At 37.8% G+C, this 13305-nt stretch overlaps 1 protein-coding gene across 4 annotated transcripts in view; it reads right to left on the reverse strand.

Annotated features, from left to right (window-relative positions):
- LOC127632407 (protein 4.1-like) overlaps positions 1 to 13305 on the reverse strand; it is a 148265-nt gene that overhangs the window by 94031 nt on the left and 40929 nt on the right. The gene's annotated exons all lie outside the window — the stretch shown is intronic.

Consider the following 13305-nt stretch of genomic DNA (forward strand, 5'->3'; position numbering starts at 1 on the left):
TTTTTAGAGTAATTGGCAATTTAAAGTATAATTTTTTTTGTAACTTACCCAACAGTGCTTTAGTCCCTACTTCAATGTAAATCTATGGGGGTTTCTGTCTGACAGGCAAAAAAAACAAACACATTTGATATTTAACGTAGAATATCAATAGAAATGTAATAAATATTACATAGAACAGTAAAAGCACACCTTTCCTTATCAATCCACATTAATTAGCTATAATAGGAATAATAAGGGTTGCCAACCATCCCGTATAATAAAGAATCATCCCGTATTTTAGAGAACAAAATTACGTTCCATATTGAATCCATAAGAGATGCCTTTTGTCACATATTTTAGTTTCTCAAACCCAAACTACTGGGAACAGAAATGCAGACATCTTCCGCATGATTAGATATCAGATGTTGCTTGACGCAAATGCTACACAGAAGCACCCAGGGAAAGATCAGATCAGTCTTCATCATTTTTCCATTAAAAGCAAAAGAATTTAGTGCATGATAATTGTTTCCCATCATTGTGATTCCACAATACCCTGCACCTAATTGCATCGCCTTGCAAATGTCTGTCCTCATTCTGGAAAGAGACTCGGACCATAATTTTATTGTGATAAAAACAACAGCATTCTTAACACAAATGTACAGAATGTTTAGTTAAAATTCTTCATGTGATTTTCTTACATTTCTATTGTGATAAACTGTGATCTAAGGAAAAATAACCAACACAAGCCTATTTCATGTTAAGCATTTTTCACTAAAACAGTGTCCGTGAAAGGGAAAATTTATGCTTTAGTGATATATACTATTTTTAACAATAATTCATATACCTTTTACAAACTGATGAGCCCAGTATTAAATGGAAAGCACATTCTGTTGTGTATTAAAAATGGGTATTATGGGGAAGAAAAAGCTTAATGAAAATAATATTGTGTATATAACGCTCCATTGATTGCAGTTTTGTTCTTTTGACAAAAGGGATTTTTTATTAAAGTGGAGATTGTTTGAAATTTGGTTCTCCCTGGTCATTGTTTTAAATAGGTTTTTTTTTTTTTAAAGCATTTTTGCATCGGTCTGCGTTATTTTTCAATTGTTCTCTTCTGAAAAAAAGCTCTAGATAGATGTGAACCCTTTGACCACTGGGCTACATCTAGCTGTTTTTCACAGCATCTGATGCAGAAGCACCACACCTAAGACAGCTTTTAAAGTTTAAAACTGTTAAAAACTGTTAAACATTCTGAGACATTCTGCACCGCTTCTAGCTTTGTTTTATCACAAGGACGTGTTCGGTGTGAATGGCCCCTTATATTGTCACGTCAACGCAAATTAATTTTTATTTATTTATTTCCGTATTTGGCTGGTAGAAAGTTGGCAACCAAACCGAGGTATAATTGACATCTGTATAGAAATTATGTGGGACGAGTAATAGGTGCAAGTTGAATATGGGAGGTTAGGGGTTTGTTCAAATCCTTAACCCTAACCAAATGCATATACACTCACCTAAAGGATTATTAGGAACACCTGTTCAATTTCTCATTAATGCAATTATCTAATCAACCAATCACATGGCAGTTGCTTCAATGCATTTAGGGGTGTGGTCCTGGTCAAGACAATCTCCTGAACTCCAAACTGAATGTCAGAATGGGAAAGAAAGGTGATTTAAGCAATTTTGAGCGTGGCATGGTTGTTGGTGCCAGACGGGCCGGTCTGAGTATTTCACAATCTGCTCAGTTACTGGGATTTTCACGCACAACCATTTCTAGGGTTTACAAAGAATGGTGTGAAAAGGAAAAACATCCAGTATGCGGCAGTCCTGTGGGCTGAAAATGCCTTGTTGATGCTAGAGGTCAGAGGAGAATGGGCCGACTGATTCAAGCTGATAGAAGAGCAACTTTGCCTGAAATAACCACTCGTTACAACCGAGGTATGCAGCAAAGCATTTGTGAAGCCACAACACGCACAACCTTGAGGCAGATGGGCTACAACAGCAGAAGACCCCACCGGGTACCACTCATCTCCACTACAAATAGGAAAAAGAGGCTACAATTTGCAAGAGCTCACCAAAATTGGACAGTTGAAGACTGGAAAAATGTTGCCTGGTCTGATGAGTCTCGATGTCTGTTGAGACATTCAGATGGTAGAGTCAGAATTTGGCATAAACAGAATGAGAACATGGATCCATCATGCCTTGTTACCACTGTGCAGGCTGGTGGTGGTGGTGTAATGGTGTGGGGGATTTTTTCTTGGCACACTTTAGGCCCCTTAGTGCCAATTGGGCATTGTTTAAATGCCACGGCCTACCTGAGCATTGTTTCTGACCATGTCCATCCCTTTATGGCCACCATGTACCCATCTTCTGATGGCTACTTCCAGCAGGATAATGCACCATGTCACAAAGCTCGAATCATTTCAAATTGGTTTCTTGAACATGACAATGAGTTCACTGTACTAAAATGGCCCCCACAGTCACCAGATCTCTACCCAATAGAGCATCTTTGGGATGTGGTGGAACGGGAGCTTCGTGCCCTGGATGTGCATCCCACAAATCTCCATCAACTGCAAGATGCTATCCTATCAATATGGGCCAACATTTCTAAAGAATGCTTTCAGCACCTTGTTGAATCAATTCCACGTAGAATTAAGACAGTTCTGAAGGCGAAAGGGGGGTCAAACACAGTATTAGTATGGTGTTCCTAATAATCCTTTAGGTGAGTGTATTTCCACATTGTTCATCGTTGGACAGAAATCATGAGCTCACATGTTTCTCTCTTTCAATGACTTGTTAGGTTGCGCACACAAATGTCTCTGAAGTACAAACAGATGTAAATATGAACAATTCATGTTTTAAATCTAAATAAACAATATTATTTTAGAAATGTGTGTAACCCAATGAATATACTTAAAAGTAATTAAATTAAGTAAAAGTCAGTTGCTGTATTACATTACAGTAACTAATTACATTGAAATTGGATTACACCCAGTATTGTACCTGAGCCATATCTAGAGACATAAAGAGGAGCTCTTTTAACTTGGTCCAGTAAGTAACCACCCAGAACACACATGGCAACAGCCTGACAGCCAAGCACAACACTCTAACAATGTGGCAGTGAGTTTTGAATGCGCACGTATTTTCTTCAGAAGCAAAAAAATATATAGTTGAACTTCATGATCACGCACCAGATTATGTATTATTAAACATCTCATTCACAGTATGAGTGACTGCAGAACACCACCCCATAGTCCAAAATGACTTGTTTTTGTTTTATCAAATATCTGAATAAAGATCCAATTACAGTGACAGTCCACCTGGCACACATGGTGTCTCGCATAGACGGTCAGCCTCAGGGGGAGGTCTACTAAAGGCAAAAACCGTCTAGAAAAATGTACTTTCTGTTGCCACTGCCCATTGGCTCAGTGATTCTGCAAGCAGGGGCAGTGTTTCTCTGTACTGTAGATTAAAAGAGGTTTTCACAGATATCAACTTGGCTTGGAGCTTCCTACTGAAACACGCTCATGTCATGTAGAGGCAGGTATCAGCAGGGACCTGGCGATACGATTTTATATTTATATCTGGGATATGATGTGGTAATATTGTGATTCTTTGTAATGGTACGCAATTAATCAATACAGTATGTGGCATTGTTGTTGATGACTGCAAAATATTAAAAACATTTATTAATTCACGTCTTTATGCCATCTGCCATCATATTCTTATGGCAAATCCTGAAAAAAAAAATCCTTAACTGTTGAGGACACTGCCATTTTGGTTGTATTTACATGAAGACATGACAGTCAAAGCTTTCATAAAATTCAACTGAAGTTCTACAAGTTAGACAAAGAAGTGAACAGCTTTTAACATAATTTTGAATATTGATTCTTAATTATTTTTAAATGTTGTATTTTCCCCCACCTCCAGTGTTGGATAGTAGCTTTGCTACAAAGACAAAAGCTTTTAGCTTAACTACATTTCTCAGTTGCGAGGTAGAAGCTTTGCCAGTTTTTAAATCAAGAAGATTTTCAGTAGCAAAGCTATTATTTTATACTGGGTAGTGTGATAGCATTGACAAAAGCTACACCGCTTCATCATGCTGTGTAGACGGTGTTTACTGTTGGCTGTTTTGAATCAGAAATAAAGATGTTAGATTCACAAATGAATTGCTCATTTGAGGTAGTTCTTGACAATGAGTTGGTCATGTACGTGATAGCCAAACCAAGAATAGAAAGCTGAGGCTGCAGTGGGCCTACCATCTGTGTATCTCAGCAGAAATCGAGATTCATCAGATCTGTCTATGCGTTTCCAGTCTTTAACTGTCCAGTTTTGGTTCAGTGTAAAACTAAAAGGCAATAGAAAGTTCAAAGTTCACACATTAAAGTTCGCAACGTTACGCAGAAATGCATAAACTATCCTGAACTGCGTGAGAGATCCAGCATCATTATTGTATCCCTACACACTTTTGAGGGCAGAGCATGTGATGTGAACACTGACCGGGTCATTACTGTCTCATATGAGTGCGTTAATGTTGGTAAAGCTATTTTGGAAAGGTACAAGATTCTCAGAATTTAAAGGCACCATGAAATCAAAATGGAAGCTTTGTAGGTTTTAGTCCATATATGTTAGTTTTGAATTCAACTACAGCAGTGGTTCCCAAACATTTTACAGTGGCACACCCCTTCAAACATTCAACATCCTTTCATGTACCCCCTCTCTAATGCATAGATAAAATTCACACAAAGTAATTTGAACCCAATTATCTTTGTAAAACAACTCCCTTATATTAAACATGTTATATTTATACATGTTTTGTACATGTTATATTAATCATATACATTCTGAATAAAAGTCTTACGTACTGATTGAGATGAGAATGCTAGATATGATGTAACTGCATAACTTGAAAACTCCCCCCTCATCGCATCGCGGTACGCAAGAACAGTGTTCGGTTCTGTGCCTGGAATTGCGCATCATTGCAGGTATGGCATTGCCGGCCGAATTCGAGCATTGCGGGTAAGGATCTGTGCAATTGAGCGGTCAGCTCAAGGTGCTTTTTTATGTCGCATTTGACACTGTTAGCAAGGTTGAGCTCATTTGCTGAAAAACTTCATGCAAAAATGTAAAAACAGGTCTCTAGCATGCAAGCAAATGTGAGTGAAAATTACTGCGTGCGAATGTGGAAAATTATTTGGTGGCGCTGAATGTCTGACATCTGTCATCAAAGCTTATGAACTTATACCATCAGAATCAAAACTCCCTATACATCAAACCTTAAATACATTACATTTTAAACTGCAAAAATGTTAATAAATAAATAAAATAAAATCGTGGACGACTGATATGTGCGAGTCTGGTAAAACAGTGAAGTATTTTACTTGCTATCACTAAGCTTCGTCACCTTGCAGTGTACTGGGCTGGCGAAAAAAGATACTTGTGTGAAGCACGACGCATGAGTAAATGCATTTTCTAACCACAAAATATTGTGTTATTTCATTGCATATTTTTCTGACCTTTATGATACAACCATTTTGGTGTTTCTACGCTAGAGGGCACACAAAATAATTTTTGCCAGTAAGAAATACATGAACTGGGTTTGAATGTTATTTTAGACTGTGATTAATTTGAAAGAACGGTAAATCTCAGAATGTTATTCGCGTACCCACATTGTCACCTCACGTACCACCAGGGGTACGCGTACCCCAGTTTGGGAAACACTGACCTACAGTATATGCTAGTGTAGTCCTTAAAGTTGATCAAATTAACATTTAGCAGACATAAACATTTATAGTCTTTGTCTTACAGAAAACAATATTAATGATGTTGCACAACTTTTTATTTATCTATCTTTTCTATTAAAAAAATGCTCTCAAGAATGATAACATCCCTCACTTTTAAACCATCTTCGACAACTAGTAAGAAGAAAATTATTGCGCATGGTTGGGACATAACTAAAGCCGAAAAACTCAGTAGCAGTGTAGTATTTTTCTAGCACAAAACAAGGATCTCAATTAGAAACTAAACAACACTTGAACCAAACACATTTACCTCAGTACAAATAACTTTTTTGAGCTTTCATGACTTTCCATGGCTTCGTATAAAAGAGATACAGTGGGTCATTGAGAGCACGTTTAATTTATGCCTCTTGTGCTAAGCTCTAAAGCTGGATGCACAACACAATGACTGATGTTCACTGAAAAAAAAAAGATGTTTACCTTAAAATGTGCGTAATGTGGTAGCATTAAATTGGTTTGATTCAGGTCAAAAATATTATATAACATAACTGAATCAAACTGAATACTTTAAGTTAGACAAAAAAGGTAGGGTTAGATCAGGTAGAAATAGCTCCTTAAGGTAGCGATTGTAGGTTATCAGTTTTTAGAGTGTAGCGTTTTGTAAAACAACTCCACAACTCATTGGGGGAAAAAAATTGTTTGTTAGTGAAAGACAACACTATATATCAAAAAACAGAGCTGCTATCAAATATACAATTAAGTATTTAACATTGCTACCTTGATAATTACTCCTTAACGTAAGTGATGAACACATACTGTATGTCACTTAGAATGTTATCTTGGTAACTTAGCAACAGCATTCATGTTCATAGCTGTTAAAAATGTGGCCTTGCACGCTGTGCTCTAATACAGCATATGGTGCAGTAGCATCTCGGGCGACCTGAGTTCGAGTCCTGGCTAGGGAAATAACCGGGACCGGGGAATGAAACAGCAAAACAACTCCCTCAACGTGACCATTGTATGTATACTCTGCCAACAGCAATGATGAAGAGCCCATCAAGAAAATGGCAAAAAATGCCATTTGGAGTTTGCCCCCAGAGTGTCATCAAGGGATGTTTGAAAACAGAAAAGCCACTCAGACAAATGATCCATGAGCCAAAGCTATTTGAACATGCCTCTGCTAAGAGGACCAAATGGACTCAAAGTGGTCCACTGAGAGTGAACAACCAAATATATAAGCAGCCAGAGAACTATGAGGGCATGATGCAGTGTATAAAGTGGTAACCTGCAGATTCTGCCTTAAGGGTCTATTTCTTCCTGATTTAACCCTTTTTTTCTTGGTGTTACCTAATTTTTTCAGGTGTATTTAGCTATGTAAAATAATATTTTTTGGTTTATGTAACTTTTGGCCCTCTAGCAGTTGAAGCATATAAGTGCAAGTTTTGTGCATGAACATTGTTATAGTAATTACGTGAGCTGGGCTTCAGCTCTGCTCTTCTGCGTGGATGGAACTGATGGTTTGTGGAGAACCAGTGTAGCTATGGTTATAGGTGATCATCTTATCAGAGTAAATGCCACTAACAACATCAAAACTCACCCCCTCTCCTAAAAAAACCCCAAAAGGAATCTGTCTTATAAGCCAGTAAATAGCATATCTAATTGAAAACAATTGTTTTAAAATAAAAAGCATTATAAAAGTTAGGCAATATCAAATTGCTAGTCATATCAGAAAAATGTAAATAGTGAAAACTATTATACCTTAGCTAGCAGGCCCATAGACCAAGGTAGTGACTGGTTTAGAGATTGGTGTTGTTACCTCTAGCGAGGTATTCTGGGCCCCCAGAGTCACTTTCCTACTGTTTAGAATTTGCTGTGGGGCCTTTTTAGACCTGTGAGCCCCTAGAATTATTATAATATAATTAGTATAACCCCACTAGGTACGTTCCTGCCTATCACCACCAATGTTCCCTCTAATTTTTGTTGTTGCTGAGCAAATCCTATTTCTATTGAGCGGAACCTTTGGCCACCTGAGCAGAATTTATATACAGTACACTGGCGGCCAAAAGTTTGGAATAATATTCAGATTTTGCTGTTTTGGGAGGAAATTGGTACTTTAATTCACCAAAGTGACATTCAACTGATCACAAAGTATAGTAAGGACATTACTGATGTAAAAAAACAGCACCATCACTATTTGAAAAAAGTCATTTTTGATCAAATCTAGACAGGCCTCATTTCCAGCAGCCATCACTCCAACACCTTATCCTTGAGTAATCATGCTAAATTGCTAATTTGGTACTAGAAAATCACGTGCCATTATATCAAAACACAGCTGAAAGCTATTTGGTAAATTTAAATAAAGCTTAACTTTGTATTTCTTTTTTAGTTGCCAGAGAATGCAATAGACTGGCATGTCTGAGGATCAATATTAGGTCAAAATGGCAAAAAAAGAAAAAGCTTTCTCTAGAAACTCATCAGTCAATCATTGTTTTGAGGAATGAAGGCTATTAAATTGCCAAAAAAACTGAAGATTTCATACAAAGGTGTACCCTACAGTCTTCAAAGACAAAGGAAAACTGGCTCTAACAAGAACAGAAAGAGATGTGGAAGGCCAGATGTACAACTAAACAACAGGATAAGTACATCAGAGTCTCTATTTTGAGAAATAGATGCCTCACATGTCCTCAGCTGAGAGCTTCATTGAATTCTACCCACTCAAAATCTGTTTCAGGGTGCAGGCCTTATGGGAAGAATTGCAAAGAAAAAGCAACTTTTGAAACAGAAAAAGAAAAAGAGTGGGTTAGAGTGGGCAAAGAAACACAGACATTAGACAACAGACAATTGGAAAAAGAGTGTTATGGATCTTAACCCCATTGAGCTTTTGTGGGATCAGCTAGACTGTAAGGTGCATGATAAAGACAGCCACATCTATGGTAAGTGCTACAGGAAGGGTAAAATGTTATCTGAGTTTCTGGACAAACTGACAGCTAGAATGCCAAGGATCTGCAAAGCTGTCAATGCTGAACGCGGAGGATTTTTCGATGAGAACTCTGAAGTAGTTTGAGAAGTTCTGAATGGGGGATATTATAGGTTGGCATTTGGGATTGGAATGAGGTTACTCAGACTACTACTAATGTATTGTCTTTAATTGGTGTGACATGGCATAGTTGTCAAGATCTTAAGGCTTAATATAACAATGTTTTACACTTATTCCCCATATTAAAAAATATATTGAAATAAATAAACTAATACAAATTTTATATACAGGTCTCTTATGATCTGTCCGGTGACAGATGTGTTTGTCTCGTTTGCTGAAATTCAGAGTAACCATTGTGTGAAAATGCAGTAACAACAAAATCCACATAAAAATAATTCAAGCCATTTGTCTCAGTTTTGATGTTAATGAGTATGGCCTTTGTAAGGTAGTAAAGTGTATTGATATTTTTTTAACAGTGAAACTATGTGTAAAGTAATTTAGGGAATACAGGAATTTGGATGAATGGATGGATGGAAAGTAATGCCACGTACTGTAAGCAACAAAGGTTATTTTCATGGCAAACAGAGTAGTGTAAAGAGCAATGACAAACAACAAACACTATCACAGCACTGTAAAAATGTGTATATAAAAGAGATGTAAGACATGAGGAGACAGACAGCATCTCTCATCGACACTGAATTAACAACAGGGGAAACAGAAGCACACGTCCCGCAAAAACAACTGTATCCAGATATGAATCATGGTCACGTAGGGTACTATCAGGTAATATTGGCCGAAGAATCAATGGAACCTGGCGCAACAGAGTGAGGAGCAGGATGATGTGTGCATGGGAGCGGGAGAAAGAAATGATACGCGGGACTCCCGTAAAATATAAATATCTAAAATAACAAAATAGATGTTCCTCAAATGTATTTAATGTATTTAAGGTACAGAGTGTTATTCGGATTATTCATCTATTGCGCAAGACCAACAAAAAATTTACTATTTATAGACGCAGGGTTAGTGGCCTAATAACAACTCATTCCTTGTGCTCATGCAGTGGAAAGTGCTATGGATGTTAATGTGTTATTAAAGAAATGTACAAACAAAACTTTTAAACAAACCAAAGGTCCATCAGATATTTGGCAATGTTACAATGTTATGTTGATGAAAAAAAGATTCTATTGGAGAGGGGTCACTGCGGGGCTAAGACAGTTCTGCGCATGTGTGTGTGTTAGTGCGCATGTATGTGTGTATGTGCTCGTGCACAGGTCTGGGGCCTTTATGTTTACAAGCACACATGCACATATGAGAACATGAACATGATGAACATGCTCCTGAAATCTATTGTTGATCTCCTCCATTAATTTTCAATGGCCGGTCATTTTTGACCAGGAACACCACAAGTGGGACTTTGTGCCATTTTTTACAAAATAAAAGCATTTCAAAGCAAGCTTCCTGGTTAAACATTAAAGTACACTAGTATGATAAATAGTACAGAATGTTTTGATATTTTATTTAACATTGCCAAATGTATCCACAGATAATGCTTTTCCACTCAAATACGGAGGTGCATAAGCTCAGGTCAATTAGGCCTACGATCAATAAGTTACAAAAGAAATATAAAACCTGTGCTAACTGAAAGAAAACAAGTTGTCAAAAAGATCGAATCCAATATTTAGTGATAATATAGCATAATGAGCGATTTATAAGCAGTTTTTATAGGCCGGTAATTTTTGACCGGGAACACCACAAGTATGACTTTGTGCCATTTTGTACAAAATAAAAGCATTTTAAAACACACTTCCAAGTTAAACATTAAAGCACACTAGTGTGATAAATAGTACACAGCATAACAAGAGATTTATAAGCAAGTTTTAATAGGCTGGTTATTTCTGACCAGGAACACCAAATTAGGTAAAACAATTAAACACAGCACAAGGGTGATTAAACATAATTAATGTTTAACCGCACTGGTCTTCTATGATTAACCGCACTGGTCAAATGTCCATCAGTGTCTATGAACTTCAACTAAAATCAATGCAGTCAGGCCAAATAACACATACACTCATCCAATAAAACAAATGCACACAACATTAACTCAACCATAACTAATGCCACTGCCACAGAAAGATCTTAAGTGAAAGATCTTAAGGCATCCAAACTTCACACCTGCATGAACAACAAAGTTGTGTGAATGCAATGTGAATTATCATTGACGGAAACATAGCTCTTTTCTCTTTAAGTGATATTTGCCACACCAAAAGACCAACTTAACCAGCATGCAATTCTCATGATGGTCCAGGCTGGTTTGTGCTGGTTGGGTGTTGGTCTAACTGGTGGGCTGGTGGCATACACTCATCCAATTCATAAACAAATCTGGCTGGAATTTAGAAATTCATATGTAGGCACAATTCAAATTAGTCTACTACCATTTAAGCATAAACCTTTAGATCAAAAGGTTTTTAAGATCATGACACATACATGACATACATACATTACCATGAAATAATAATACTCATTCGGTGATAAAGGATTCTGGTCATACAGCCCACCCCCATCAAAGCTGTTTATGTTATTATGACATACTGTTTGTGTCACTCTGTTGTTGTCTCACCAGTGGAAGGCTTTAATCAGTTTGATAAGTCTAATTATCATCCACATATTTTATTCAAAGACCAAAAGGAACACCTGACACGAAGAGCAAAGCTGTATATATTGGTCTCTACTGTAGCTGATAAATGCATATGTTAGAGCCACACAGTATTTCACAGTTGGCAAAGGAATTTGATTGCATAGTGAGTGTTGTGACAGATCAGCTGAGAATTTTAAAGAGTGGCCTAGTTACTGGTGTTTGCCAACTGACTTGCCACACAAATCTTGTTACAACACAACAATAGTGTTACCATACACAGAAGAGAATATATTAAATTAAAAAGTATGGATTATTTAATCGACCAATATTAATGCCAGCTTTGCCGATTAACAGAATTGTTTAATTCCAAAATGTACAGACAGTCTTCTCAACAGTATAAAACATTTTGTTTCTGTTTTTATGGGACCCCCTGACCTACCTAGCCCTATCGCCAAATGACTACAGCCCCTAGACTCTCTGTGCCTTAACAATTCATTATAAACAATTAACCACTGGATGTGCTGAAACTTCCTTCAGATTAACAACCAGAAGGCAGAGGTCATTGTCTTTGGCAACAAAGTCAAAATTCCCAAGGTGAACACATACCTTGACTCCAGGGGTCTAAAGACAAAAGGTCAAGTCCGGAATCTTGGTGTCACTTCGAAGTCAAACCTTAATGTCATTAGTCACATCAAAGCAATAACTAAATCAGCCTTCTATCATCTCATATATATGGTGAGAATTAGATGTTTTGTCTCCAGTCAAGACTTAGAGAAACTTGTTAATGCATTCATCACCAGCACAACCACAATGGACTCCTCACAGGCCTTCCCAAAAAGACCATTAAACAGCTGCAGCTCATTCAGAATGCTGCTGCCAGGATTCTGACCAAATAAAAAATCTGAGCATATTACTCTAGACTTAGATCTTTACACTGGCTTCCAGTAACATTTTGTATTGATTTGAATGGATTATTACTAGTTTACAAATCACTCAATGACAATAATACATAAGCCAGTTGAATATACACCTAAAAGACCTCTCAGATCATTAGGATCATGTCAGTTAGAAATACCACATTAAACAAGGTGAGACTGTGTTTAGCTACAGTATTTTGCCACCTGCAGCTGAACCAGCTTCCAGAAAAGGTTAGATGAGCTCCACCAGTAGCCAAGTTCAACTCCAGACTGAAAACATACACTTACTGATTGCTTTTACATACACTCACCTAAAGGATTATTAGGAACACCATACTAATACTGTGTTTGACCCCCTTTCGCCTTCAGAACTGCCTTAATTCTACGTGGCATTGATTCAACAAGGTGCTAAAAGCATTCTTTAGAAATGTTGGCCCATATTGATAGGATAGCATCTTGCAGTTGATGGAGATTTGTGGGATGCACATCCAGGGCACGAAGCTCCCGTTCCACCACATCCCAAAGATGCTCTATTGGGTTGAGATCTGGTGACTGTGGGGGCCATTTTAGTACAGTGAACTCATTGTCATGTTCAAGAAACCAATTTGAAATTATTCAAGCTTTGTGACATGGTGCATTATCCTGCTGGAAGTAGCCATCAGAGGATGGGTACATGGTGGCAATAAAGGGATGGACATGGTCAGAAACAATGCTCAGGTAGGCCGTGGCATTTAAACGATGCCCAATTGGCACTAAGGGGCCTAAAGTGTGCCAAGAAAACATCCCCCACACCATTACACCACCACCACCAGCCTGCACAGTGGTAACAAGGCATGATGGATCCATGTTCTCATTCTGTTTACGCCAAATTCTGACTCTACCATCTGAATGTCTCAACAGAAATGGAGACTCATCAGACCAGGCAACATTTTTCCAGTCTTCAACTGTCCAATTTTGGTGAGCTCTTGCAAATTGTAGCCTCTTTTTCCTATTTGTAGTGGAGATGAGTGGTACCCGGTGGGGTCTTCTGCTGTTGTAGCCCATCCGCCTCAAGGTTGT

This window comes from Xyrauchen texanus, chromosome 39 (assembly GCF_025860055.1).
Source record: "Xyrauchen texanus isolate HMW12.3.18 chromosome 39, RBS_HiC_50CHRs, whole genome shotgun sequence".
NCBI lineage: Eukaryota > Metazoa > Chordata > Actinopteri > Cypriniformes > Catostomidae > Xyrauchen > Xyrauchen texanus.